Raw genomic sequence first — 13080 nt, 5'->3', positions numbered from 1 at the left:
GGCTCATAGTGAAATTGCATGCATATGGAATATCGTCTCAGTTATGGGACTGGATTTGTGATTTCCTGTCAGAGAGGTCACAGTTCGTAATAACTGACGGAAAGTCATCGAATAAAACAGAAGTGATTTCTGGCATTCCCCCTATATAAACGATTTTTGAGACAATTCGAGCAGCCGTCTTCGGTGGTTTGCAGATGACGCTGTCGTTTATCGACTAATAATATCATCAGAAGATCAAAATAAACTGCAAAACGATTTAGAAATAATATCCGAATGTTGCGAAAAGTGGCAATTGACACCAAATAACGAAAAGTGTGAGGTCATCCACATGAGTGCTAAAAGGAGTTCGTTAAACTTCGGTTACTCGATCAATCAGTCTAATCTAGAAGCCGTAAATTCAACTTAATACCTAGGAATTACAGTTACGAACAACTTAAATTGAAAGGAACACACAAAAAATGTTGTGGGGAAGGTTAACCAAAGACTGCGTTTTATCGACAGGACACTTAGAAAATGTCACAGACCTACTAAGGAGACTGCCTACAGTACGGTTGTCTGTCCTCTTTTAGAATACTGCTGCGCGGTGTGGGATCCTTACCTGGTAGGACTGACGGAGTACATCGTAAAAGTTGAAAGAAAGGAAGCACGTTTTGTATTATCGCGAAGTATGGGAGAGAGATTCACAGAAATAATACAGAATTTGGGCTGCAAATCATTAAAAGAAAGACGTCTTTCGTTGTGACGGAATATTATCACGAAATTCCAAGCACCAACCTTCTTCTCCGAATGCGAAAATATTTTGTTGACACCAACGTTCACAGGGAGGAACGATCACCACGATAAAATAAGGGAAATCAGAGCTCGTACAGAAAGATATATGTGTTCACTCTTTCCACGCGCTATACGAGATTGGAATAATAGAGAATTGTGTAGGTGCCAGATGAACCCCCTGCCACGCACTTGAATGTGATTTGCAGAGGATTCGTGTAGCTGTAGATGTAGTTTGTAGTGTGAGAATAGCCATCAGAATGTAATGGCAATTCAGTTACCTAGAGTCCATGAGCAAGTTGCGACACCAGTCGTCCAGAACAGAACATGTGGAACTCACGAGATGAGAAGATCGCAAAACTAAGGACAACACTTTGTCCACTATTAAACAAAGCCCATAAACACGTGACACAGTACATGCTGTTCTGTGACTGGTCCATACTCAGTGTCTGCAAAGTATAAGTTTGTGGACATGCTATCACTCGAATAGTCAAAGACTGGAATGCATTAAGCAATCGATAGTTCTGGTAGGAAAAGCTTTTGAACAGACTTGCGAGCATGAATTCATATAAGAATCGATAAATTGATCATTGAAATTTTAAGGAAAAGTTTTCATCAAACACCCCTTAGATTTACAGCAAATCTCGAATGCTATTTTGCAGGGTGGTCAGCATTCCAGAAATGGTAACTTAACCTCCGGCATGCACCTAACACAAACACAATAATTATTGAGTAATTACACTAACATATAATGGACTGATACTCTAATAGCAATGTATATCTTTATGGGTCCATATCAACAGACCATCATTATTTTAAATAACTGTACTCTTAGTAACATTTCCTGAAAAGAGTAAAAATTATATGGCATCATTACCAGATCAACAATGTTACTTCAGACATATATCTTGTGAGTAAACCAGATCTCCCAAGAGCAGTTATCATCCATTTTAAGTGAATACATATCAGAACGCAATGCTTCTGAAATCACACACACACAGATATATATACATATGCACCAACACACACACATAGACACACACACACACACACACACACACACACACACACACACACACATGCACACACACACACACACACACACACACACACACACACACACACACACACACATATATATATATATATATATATATATATATATATATATATATATATATATATATATATATCGTTTGTCTGAAACATTTATGAATACAGTATAAATAATCTTTTTTTTATGGAAAAGAACGCAAATACCTACAAATGAAACAAATTTTTAAGAAACCAGAACTATTTGTGGCTCTCCTCCTGAATTTGTTACTTAAGCACCAAACAACCTAGTCTATTACACTTTCAATATCAGTCTGCTGTCGAATGAGTGGATGTAAATTATGTTAATGGCATTGTTTACAGTATTGCTCCGTGTAGAAAACGATGCATGTAGAAAATGAAGAGGCTGTTTCTAGAATAAACTGTTTCTTCAACTCTAGTTAATCATTGTTCACAAACAGAATCATGGAGTACAGAACCATCTGTGTTGCGCCTGACAAGGAAAACATGATTGTGGAGACCGCAGTCAGAAGAATGGCTTAGATTTCAGTCCTACATGATATCTTCTCAAGCCATGGCAATGTAGGACGTCTGCAGTGCACTAACCACTGGCGGTCACTCCTAATATTAACATTTCAATCAACATTTTGTCAGCTAGCACCTCACCCAGTCTGGAGTGTCTGTAGTATTAGTCCAGTGGGAATGCCATAGAGCATGATTGTTTGATATGCTATTTGTGTAGTGTGAGTGCCCACAATTTTGCTGGTAAAGATAGCAATTCCATTCAAAGCATGACCCATTCTCATGTGTGACCTCACATTATCTCACAGTGATCATCTTGTACTCATATCTCAACACGAAAATATTTGTAAAGACTGCTAGTACAATGTTAAATAAAGACACAACAAAAAAATTTCGATTTGAATTGTGGTAGAAGTATATCATCACAGCCTTAATTAACACAAATTTTTTCCTTGACATTTATAGTAATTATAAGACCAAAAGTGCCAAAACACCAGGATAATGACATTCACATTAATGAATATATGCAACAATTAAAATACTGCCTCAACAAAGCAAGGAATGTATTACAACAATATTGTAAACTTACACACAATTTAATTTACATCAATTTTTGCATTGTTACATATTCAGAATACCTAATATGATATTTGCACTTTACAGCTCATTTAATACCTCTTAGTTGTCACTGTTCTTAACTATCCCTTCTACCTAATTAGTGATGTCATCATACATTTATAAACTCTGGTGAATAAAGAATGACATGCAGTCAGAAGTTCGATACTTAACAGAAAGTTTTTCAAAAGGCTATTAATAGCATATTCACTTGCCAATTCCCACTTAAAATTTCTGTCCACTCCACAAGATATAATTCAGCATTGAAGCTTTGACAGGATCATTCAGGAAGATAGTTCACCACACCAAACTGTGTATACAACGCCAACAGCGAAGATCATGATAAATTCCTTAAACTTTTTATCCTGCCATAGTACTAAACTTTTACAAAACATCTATGCATACCTTGAATCATGCTGAAATTGACTATGAGGACTCAACACAAACTATGTAGCCTTAACTTACAACATGGCATAACGGACATTGGTATAATTTGACCTGCATTCTGGCAAAGACATCAACAAAGTTCTCAAAGTACTTTGTGTTGTTAGGCTCTCTCTGTACATTAAGTATCTTTTAGGTTGGGATTTTTAGATTGTTATACATCTCTGCCTCCTTCAGAAGATTAATCTGAATACCTTTTTCCATTTCATGAAATATTTACACGTTTTTTCAATGTTCCCCATTGTATTTTCAAGTTTTGTAAGGTTGTCACTAAAAAAAGATTTATGCCTGGGTTTACCATGTTCTTTAAATGTTATGTTAAGCTTCCTCCCTGTTAGAGTATGTATTCCTGGTCACAAAGGCCACAAGTGATTTTTTACACTATTGAGCTATCATAAACTGATAGCAATATATACTTTTACCTCAATAGTCGAGATTATATAAGGATTTAGCTCATGGAATTTACTGTGTAGTTTTTGAATATGTGTTGTACTACTAGTGGTTACTGATTGTTATAGTGTGACAAGAATTGTTGATGCTACAAATTTTTGTTATTTTAATGCCCTGCAAGAAAATGTACAAAGAACCCTCTCGCAAATGAATTATTGTATACTTTTTAACGCCATGTGATAAAAAGTTATGAACGTTTGGATAATTAGTAACTAATTAAGGCAATTGATCAGAATAATAAGCAAGATGCATGTAACGAGTTCTGATAATTATGTAACGTGCAACAGTTGTGGAATCTTATGCCTAATAGGTGCTAAAAATTCAGATGAACATACCATTCCTTCATTCACATTTATAGAACCTTTATTCAGATTAACATACCATTATTTAGTAACATTTTTGATGTAATAGTAACCAATTAAAAGACCTTAAAAGTCTGGTTGATGATGTTCGATCCATAACTGTGCTGTTTCTCTTATGAAATATACGTGAACATGTCATGCATTTCTACATCTACATCTACATAAATACACCGCTAGCCATCAAGCGGTTTGTGGCGGAGGGCACAATTCGCGCCAAAGTCACATTTCTCTCCCACCCCCCTCACTGTTCCACTCGCGAATCGCGCAAGGGAGAAACGACTCTCTGAACCCCTCAGTACAAGCTCTTATTCCCCTTATCTTTGAATGATGATCACTACGTGGTTTGAAAGTTGGTGGTAATAATATATGCTCTACATCCTCAGTGAAGATTGGATTTCGGACCTGAGAGAGCAGAACCTTCTGTTTAGCGTCTCGTCTATCTGCAACTTCAAACTTTCTATGAGATTTGTAACGTTCTCGCGATGGCTAAATGTACCAGTCACGAATCTTGCCGCTTTTCTTTGGGCCTTCTCAATCTCTTGAATCAGACCCAACTGGTAAGGGTCCCGTACAGACGAACAGTACTCTAAGACTGCACGAACTAACGTATTGTAAGCTATTTCTTTTGTTGAAGGACTGCATCACTTCAGGATTCTACCAATAAAACGAAATCTAGAGTTCGCCTTCCCGTTACTTGTGTAAACTGATCATTCCATTTGAGATCATTTCGAAAAGTCACACATAGATACTTGACTTATGTTACCGCCTTGTTACACGAAGTAAATTACACTTTCTAATAGTGAGAGATAACTGCCAGTCATTACACGACTCATTTATTTTCTGCAAATCCTCATTGATTTGTTCACAACTTTCGTGTGATACTACTTTCCTGTAGACTACAGCTTTATCGGCAAACAGTCTAAGGCCGCTGTCAATACCATCAACCAAATCGTTTATGTAAATCGTTAAAAGCAGAGGACCTATTACGCTGCCCTGGGGCATACCTCAAGTTACTCTTGTTTCTGTTGAAGTTACCCCATTCAGGGCGACACTTTCTAATATTGAGAGATAACTGCCAGTCATTCTATCCAACCGCACATGTCATTGGATACACCGTAAGGGGGTACTTTTTGTAGCAAGCGACAGTGCGGAACTGAGTCGAACGCCTTTCGACAGTCGAGAAATATGGCATCAGCCTGGGAGCCGGTACATCATGGGACCCTGTTGTACATCATGTACAAAGAAGGCCAGCTGTATCTCGCATGACCGCTGTTTCCTAAAGCAGTGTTGATTTCTGCAGATGAGCTTCTCAGAGTCTAGAAAGATAATTATGTCTGAACACAAAATATGTTCCATGATTCTATAACAAATCGATGCCAGTGAAATTGGCCGGTAATTTTGTGCATCCGATTTTCTACCCTTTTTATAGATTGCTATGACCTGAGCCTTCTTCCAGTCCCGTGGAACTTGTCGCAGTTTCAATGATCTCTGATAGATGACGGATAAGAATGGTGCTATATTTGTAGCGTATTTAACGTAAATCTAACGGGAATACCGTCTGGGCCAGATGCCTTCCTGCCGTCTAAGGATCTTAACTGTTTTACAATCTCAGATACACTAAACACTATGTCAGCCATCCTTGCGTTTGTTAGGTAATTGAAAGGGGGAATGGTGCTGCAGTCCTCTATCGTAAACGAGTTGCTATAAGCTAGGTTTAGAATTTCGGTCTTCTGTTTATCATCATCAGTTATATTACCCGTACTGTCAGCAAGAGAAGGTATTGAATTATTTGAGCGTTCATAGATTTTACGGATGACCAAAATTTTTTTGGTTATTTTTATTATCTGCAGATAAAATATTGCTTCCAAATTTGTTAAAGAGTCTCTCATTGTCCTTCTGACAGCTGCTTTTATTTCGCATTATTTCTGTTTGTCAGCGCGGCAGTTACTACGTTTAAAACTACTGTGAAAAATTCTCTGCTTTCTCGGCAACTTCCTAATATATTTGTTGTACCAAGGTGGATCCTTTCCCTCCCCTATACTTTTGCTGGGCTTATACTTCTCTAGCACATGGTGAACAATATCTTTAAATTCCGACCAAAGATGCTGAATATCTTTGTGTCCCGCGGTGATTGGAGCTGACGATGAAGATATTCATTAATGACAATTTCATTTGCTTTCCCAAACAAGAGAACTCTACGAGGTTTTTTTTTTTTTTTTCTTTTTTTTTTTTTTTTTTTGCAGCTACGACTGACATAGATGCCACAACGACATTACTGTCGCTAATAACTTCTTCTAGATTAACTTCCTCATAAGGATCAGGTCTGTTTGTCGCCAAGATATCTAATATGTTCACATCTCGAGTTGGTTTTCTAGCCAATTGCTCAAGGTTGTATGTTGAGAGCGCTCCTAGAATAACTTCATACGAATCTTAGCTTCTGCCCCCTGTGATAAACGTGTAAGTTTGCCAGTCAATGGATGCTAGATTAAAGTCTCCACCTATGGATAACTTTGATATTTACTTCCTATGTACTCAAGACTTTCCCTGAAACGTTCTGTGACGTTTGTTGAAGATGCTGGTGGTCTATAAAAGCATCCTATTACAATGGTCAGTCCTTGTCTGATTGACAGCTTTATCCCAACTATTTCACAGTCCGACCCATTAACGATGTCAACTGTGTTTAAACAACTATTAACTGCAATGACCACACCACCTCCTATAGCATCAGTCCTATCCCTCCTATCTAATACAATATTGGCATTGCTACTGTTTATTTCGGAGATTAACTCGGGGATCTTTCTACAGACATTTCGACAATTTACTAACATGAGATTAAGTGTATTTAAATCCTTTGGAATGACGTGTTTAGGCGAACTAACAATTTTTACAGTTGGAACACCCACATCAGTGTCATGATCTGGTAATTTTTCGGGCCAACCGTTTGTTTCCCATGGGGAGGAACCTAATCTAAAAAACCCCCATGGGCACGCCACAAGCACTGTGCTACCCATGTAGCTGCTTCCTGTGTATAATGAACCCCCGATCCATCGAGGGGCGTCCTGTAACCTTCCACCCCATAGCGTAAGTCGAGGATTCTACAACCAGTTTCGTCACAGTGTCGACGTAGCCTCTGGTTTAGATTCTCCACTCCACTCCAAAATAGAGGACCCCGGTCCACCCTCGGTATGATGCTGCAGGTCGTCAGCTTCCACTCCTGGTGAGATGGAGGCTGCCTTCACCAATTCAGCCAGCCGTCGAAAGGACCCAAGGATTTCCTCAGAAACCCGACGACTGGCATCGTTGGTGCCGAAATGAGCAACAATCTGCAGCTGGCTTCACCCTGCACGCATGATAGCCGCTGGAAGAGCATCTTCCACATCCCGGCGAGCACACCGAGTGAACGTTGGACTTCTTCCCTGCCCGCTATGTTCCTGAAGGGCTCCATGACCCACCTAACATGACCTTCTGTTATAACGTAGCTTGATAAACTAAGACAATAACTAGGCAAGAATTCCAACTGAGAACTATTAAGCAAATATCAGTATGACATTGTTAAACCACGTGATGATCTGTAATTCCCCTAATCCATATGGCACTGCTGAACATTGATAGCCTTTCCTTATAACTCTAGATAAGTGATGTATTAAACAAAGAACTAGAGCAATGTTTAGATCTAGCGATGTTAGCACTTATAATGACTATTAAACCGTGTATAAGGTCTCTGCCTGTATAAAACACTTTCAGTGTTGGTTAAACTGAGATGTGTCTACCTGTGTTTCTACTAACGCTGTCTAGTAACCATAACACGCAGACGGTAACTGAACTATTAGTGCTGTAGTATAATAGATGTATTTTGAGTAATCTGTTATTAAACTGTTAATATTGTAATATAATGGATCCCCCTTGAGTTTGTTGTTATGCATGATCTTAACGTCAGTGGAGTGTATTTCTAGCAGATGCATATTGGCTTTTCGTTAAATCTTTTGCCTATTCTGTTGGATCCATGCGGTTTTCTTACAGTTAACAGCTATAAGGATAAATGGACCAAGCTAATAGCAAAGTTGGAAGATTGTACATCCTGTATCTCATACTACAATCATGGAGACACAGAGCTAAGATGCGTCTGTACGTTCTTTGTTACTTTGCTATAAGCTGTAAAGTATTTATTGGTGTCTCACTTATCAGCTGTATGCTTTCATGTTACACACTTTGTGATGCGGGTTCCTGATTTTCTTTGGTACTGGAGACCTGATGATGGTCTGATCCTAGACCAAAATTGATTGTCTCTTATAAAATATGTCGTTACGACTGTGTATTGCATAATCCAATTCTTAACATTCTTTGAACTTCCTTAGCGCCACATGCACAAAATATTTCTTGCGGTGCCCAGTAAAGCAAGTTTGCTGATCAATATGTACCAAAGAAGCAATTTAAAGTAATTTATGTGTGTACAAGCAAATGGATTTGTAAGGAAGTTTACTTCGTTGAACTGTCTGACAATATCAAGATATATTGTAAAAATAAATGGCTTAAGGGTGAATTAAAAGCAAAACATAGATAAGGAAACCGTCCTCTACAGACTGAAGAATATAGAGGGATGTGTTGTACATATGTGTATTGATGTTTTAGTGAAATGTATTGACAGCATCATGAAAGAGCGTGTAACACCTGGAAAAAGGCAAAAGTTTCACAAAAGTGACCTAGGTATTATTGGTACAGACAATAACGAATTAAATTTCAAGGCACACAAAGGCAGTTCGCTTGTTATCCCTACAGAAGTGCATATATAACTAAAACTCTTATTAAAAGATGATCAAATATTATAGATTCCTAAAGCTCCCACTGGTAAACACAGAGACGAAAGTAAGGGGAAGGTAATAATTCCTGTTCCATTTTTACTGACATTCAATGAAATAGTGTATAGGTATCAACTCAATCGCTAATAAACTTAGAGTTAATTCAAAAATACATAAAATTGCGCTTCCCTATAAGCAATTTTCAATTACATTGATTGCACTTGTCATTTTGTAAGTCAATAGCAAGTCAATAGCACTCAACAATTCATGCTTTCTAAACCCACGTTGAATGTGTGTCAATAGACCGTTTTCTTCGAGGTAGTTCATAATGTTCGAACACAATGTATATTCTAGAATCCTGATGCATATCCACGTTAACGATATGGGCCTATAATTTAGTAGATTACTCCTACTGCCTTTCTTGAATATTGGTGTGACCTATGTAACTTTCCAGTCTTTGGGTACGGATATTTCGGCGAGTGAACGGTTGTATATGATTGTTATGTATGTTGCTACTGCACAGCATACTCCGAAAGGAACCTAATTGGTATACAGTCTAGACCAGAAGACTTGCTTTTATTAAGTGATGTAAGTTGCTTCATTGCTCCGAGGATATTTACTTCTACGTTACACATTTTATCAGCTGTTCTCGATTCGAGTTCAGGAATGTTTACTTTGTCTTCTATTGTGAAGGCATTTCGGAAGGCTGTGTTTAGTAACTCTGAGTTGGCAGCACTGTCTTCGATAGTATGTCCATTGCTATCGCGCATAGAAGGCATTGATTGTTGATTGCCGCTAACATACTTCACATAGACCAGAATCTCTTTGGATTTCCTGCCAGGTTTCGAGACAACGTTTCGTTGCGGAAACTGTTATAGGCATCTCGCATTGAAGTCCGTGCTAAATTTTGAGCTTCAGTAAAAGATCGCTAATCTTGGGGATTTTGCGTCTGTTTCAATTTGGCACGTTTGTTTCGTTGTTTCTGCAAGTGTTCTAACCCGTTTTGTGTACCAAGGAGGATCAGCTCCGTCGTTTGTTAATTTATTTGGAATAAATCTCTCAATTCCTGCCGACACTATTTCCTTGAATCCAAGTCATATCTGGTCTACACTTATATAATTAGCTTGAAATGAGTGGATATTGTCTCTTAGGAAGGCTTCAAGTGAATTTTTTTCTGCTTTTTGAAAGGTATCTTTCTCGCTTATTTTTCGAGGATTTGGGGATTGCAGTGTTCAATCTCGCTACGACAACTCTGTGTTCACTAACCCCTGAATCGGTTTTGATGCTGGTTGTTAACTCAGGGTTGTTTGTTGCTAAAAGGTCAAGTGTGTTTTCACAATCGTTTACTATTCGCGTGGGCTCATGAACTAACTGCTCGAAACAATTTTCAGAGAATGCGTTTAGCACAATTTTGGATGATATTTTATGCGTACCTCCGGAGTTAAACATGTATTTACGCCAACATATTGAGGGTAAATTAAAATCACCACCATCTGTTGTCGCATGAGTCGGGTATGTGTTTAAAATCAAACTCAACCGTTCTTTGAACCTTTCAGCAACTGTATCATCTGAATTGGGAGGTCGGTAAAAGGATCCAATTATTATTTTGTTCCGTTTGGCAGCAATGACGTCTGCCTATACTAACTCACAGGAAGTTTCTACTTCAGTTTGGCGACAAGATAAACTACTTCTGACAGCAACAAACACACCACCGCCAACCGTGTTTAGCCTATCCTTTCGGAACACCGTTAGCTTCACGCAAAAATTTCGGCTGAGCTTATGTCCGGCTTTAGCCAGCTTTCAGTGCCTATAACGATTTGAGCATCAGTGCTTTCTATTAGCGCTTGGAGCTCCGGTGCTTTCCCAACACAGCTACGACAATTTACAAATTATATACCAACGGTTCTTGTATCTACGTTCTTCCTATGTTCAGCCTGCACTCTTTGTGACTGAAGCCCTACTTGTGTTTTCCCGAGACCCTCTAACCTAAAAAACCAACCATTCCATGCTACACAGCCCCAGCTACCCGTGTAGCCGCCTCCTGCGTATAGTGGACACCAGATCTATTCAGCGGAACCCGAAACCCAACCACCCTTTGGCACAAGTCGTGGAATCTGCAGCCTACACGGTCGCAGAACCGTCTGAGCCTCTGATTCAGACCCTCCACTCGGCTCTGTAGCAGAGCTCCGCAATCGGTCCTATCGACTATATTGCAAATGCTCAGCTGTGCTTTCATCTTGCAAGCAAGACTGGCAGCCTTTACCATTTCTGTTGGCCTCTCGAAACTAGAGAGAATCTCTTCTGATCCAAAGTCACACACATCATTGGCACCAACGTGAGCAACAACCTGCAGTTGGCTGTACCCTGTGCTCTTCATGGCATCAAGGAGAGCCCTCTCCACATCTGGAATTACTTCCATAAGACAACGACTGCTTATTCGACGTATTTTAACGCCACTCTTTTAACTAAGAGCATAAGGAATGTGTTTCTGATCCTCCTGATTAACTAGAATCTTTAAGCCAGATTGTAATTTTTGGTGTGATATGTAATTATTTTCAATACAGATAACATTAAGAAAATTATCCCAGTGTAATTGAGTGCAACACACTTATGGAACAAACCTCACAAAGTAGAAAGTAGTTTTAGATGTACGATGTAGAATCGCAAGAACTCAGAAATCAATCTAAGAGTTTTCTAATTTGGAAGAACATGTTTTCTTTTGAGCAACACACACTATACATTTCTGAGCTAATCATTTAGTTGCCTGTCATTTAACCTTTCTTTGAAATCAGAAAGCAAGTTACTGCAGTTACTCTTTCTGGTAGAACAATATGTCTGTGCCAACAAACAAGTGAACAAAAATAGTTGAAAGTTTACTGAAATATGGTAAACGTTAATCATATGTTTCGAAAATTCTTAGTGACCATCAGTGAGATTTCATGATGTCGTCTTTCCACGGTTTTTTAAGCGCTTTGACATGTTTCAGAAGTGGTATTTAGAGCGAGTTACAGAAACTGAGTTTTAGCATCAAAATGCCATAAGTCTTACAGCTTAAGATGTGTGCATACTACCGAACTCTACAAGGAGGTATGTTTAGCAATGATGGAATTGAAGTTATTACAGGTACATAGCTTATACCTGCCTGAGTTTCATCCCCATTATAAGAATACAGCGCGATTCGTATTACTGTTTATGAAACAAAAAGTGACGTAGATGACTCTGAGATAAATAATTTGACATGAGACACATATGGTCGCAAATTTCAGGAAATCCCCCAACCAAGTGGATGACAAATGTTACACGTGATGGTACCAGGGGATACATACTTTATTGCAAGTGCAATGGCTAGATCAGTCTATCCTACCCACACTGTAGTGGCACTTCTACACATTGCTCCACAAGGTTATTCTGCGTTTAATCATGCATTACACAGTGTGATACTGTAGTGTTCATGGTAGTGGCACTACAAGACTATGGTGAATCTATCTACCATTAGGAAAACGTAGTACGCTAGCAGAGCAGTGTTTAGTACTGACCACTACCACTGCACCTGTGGGGAGGTACATAAACTGGTCATGTAACATGTGAAAAATTCGTCAACCACATTTAGGATATTTGCTGACGTTTCTGGCTCCATGTATGTTGTATTAAATTTCTTGTCTCAGAGTCTTATACTCCGCTTTGAGAGTTTTTAAATATTAATGAAAATCACCCTGTTTGTATATCAGATCACTATAGTGTAAAATATCCACTTAATGCTACACTTTGTATAGCTGGATATGCTAAAACGAAAAGTTATGGCTTTGAGCAGTGCTCTTGATCTTTGAAGCAGCATTTAGTCCAAAGGAAATTAGTCAGAAAACTAGTTGTGTGTGATCCAAGTCTTCAGTGTGTTATATACTTATAAAATTTAAGGTTAGTATCTGTGTCAACTGTAGATCGAAGTTTTTGTCAAGCCTACTAACATTTCCTGATGAGACAGGAGAGTACGCAGGTCTCAGAGGAACATCATATATTCTGTTTATTGTTGAGCAGGTGCTCACGCCTGGGCTGGCCACATGAAACATGCA

Source organism: Schistocerca piceifrons, chromosome 7 (assembly GCF_021461385.2).
Source record: "Schistocerca piceifrons isolate TAMUIC-IGC-003096 chromosome 7, iqSchPice1.1, whole genome shotgun sequence".
Taxonomy (NCBI): Eukaryota; Metazoa; Arthropoda; class Insecta; order Orthoptera; family Acrididae; genus Schistocerca; species Schistocerca piceifrons.
Note: the sequence above shows the minus strand (reverse complement) of the source record.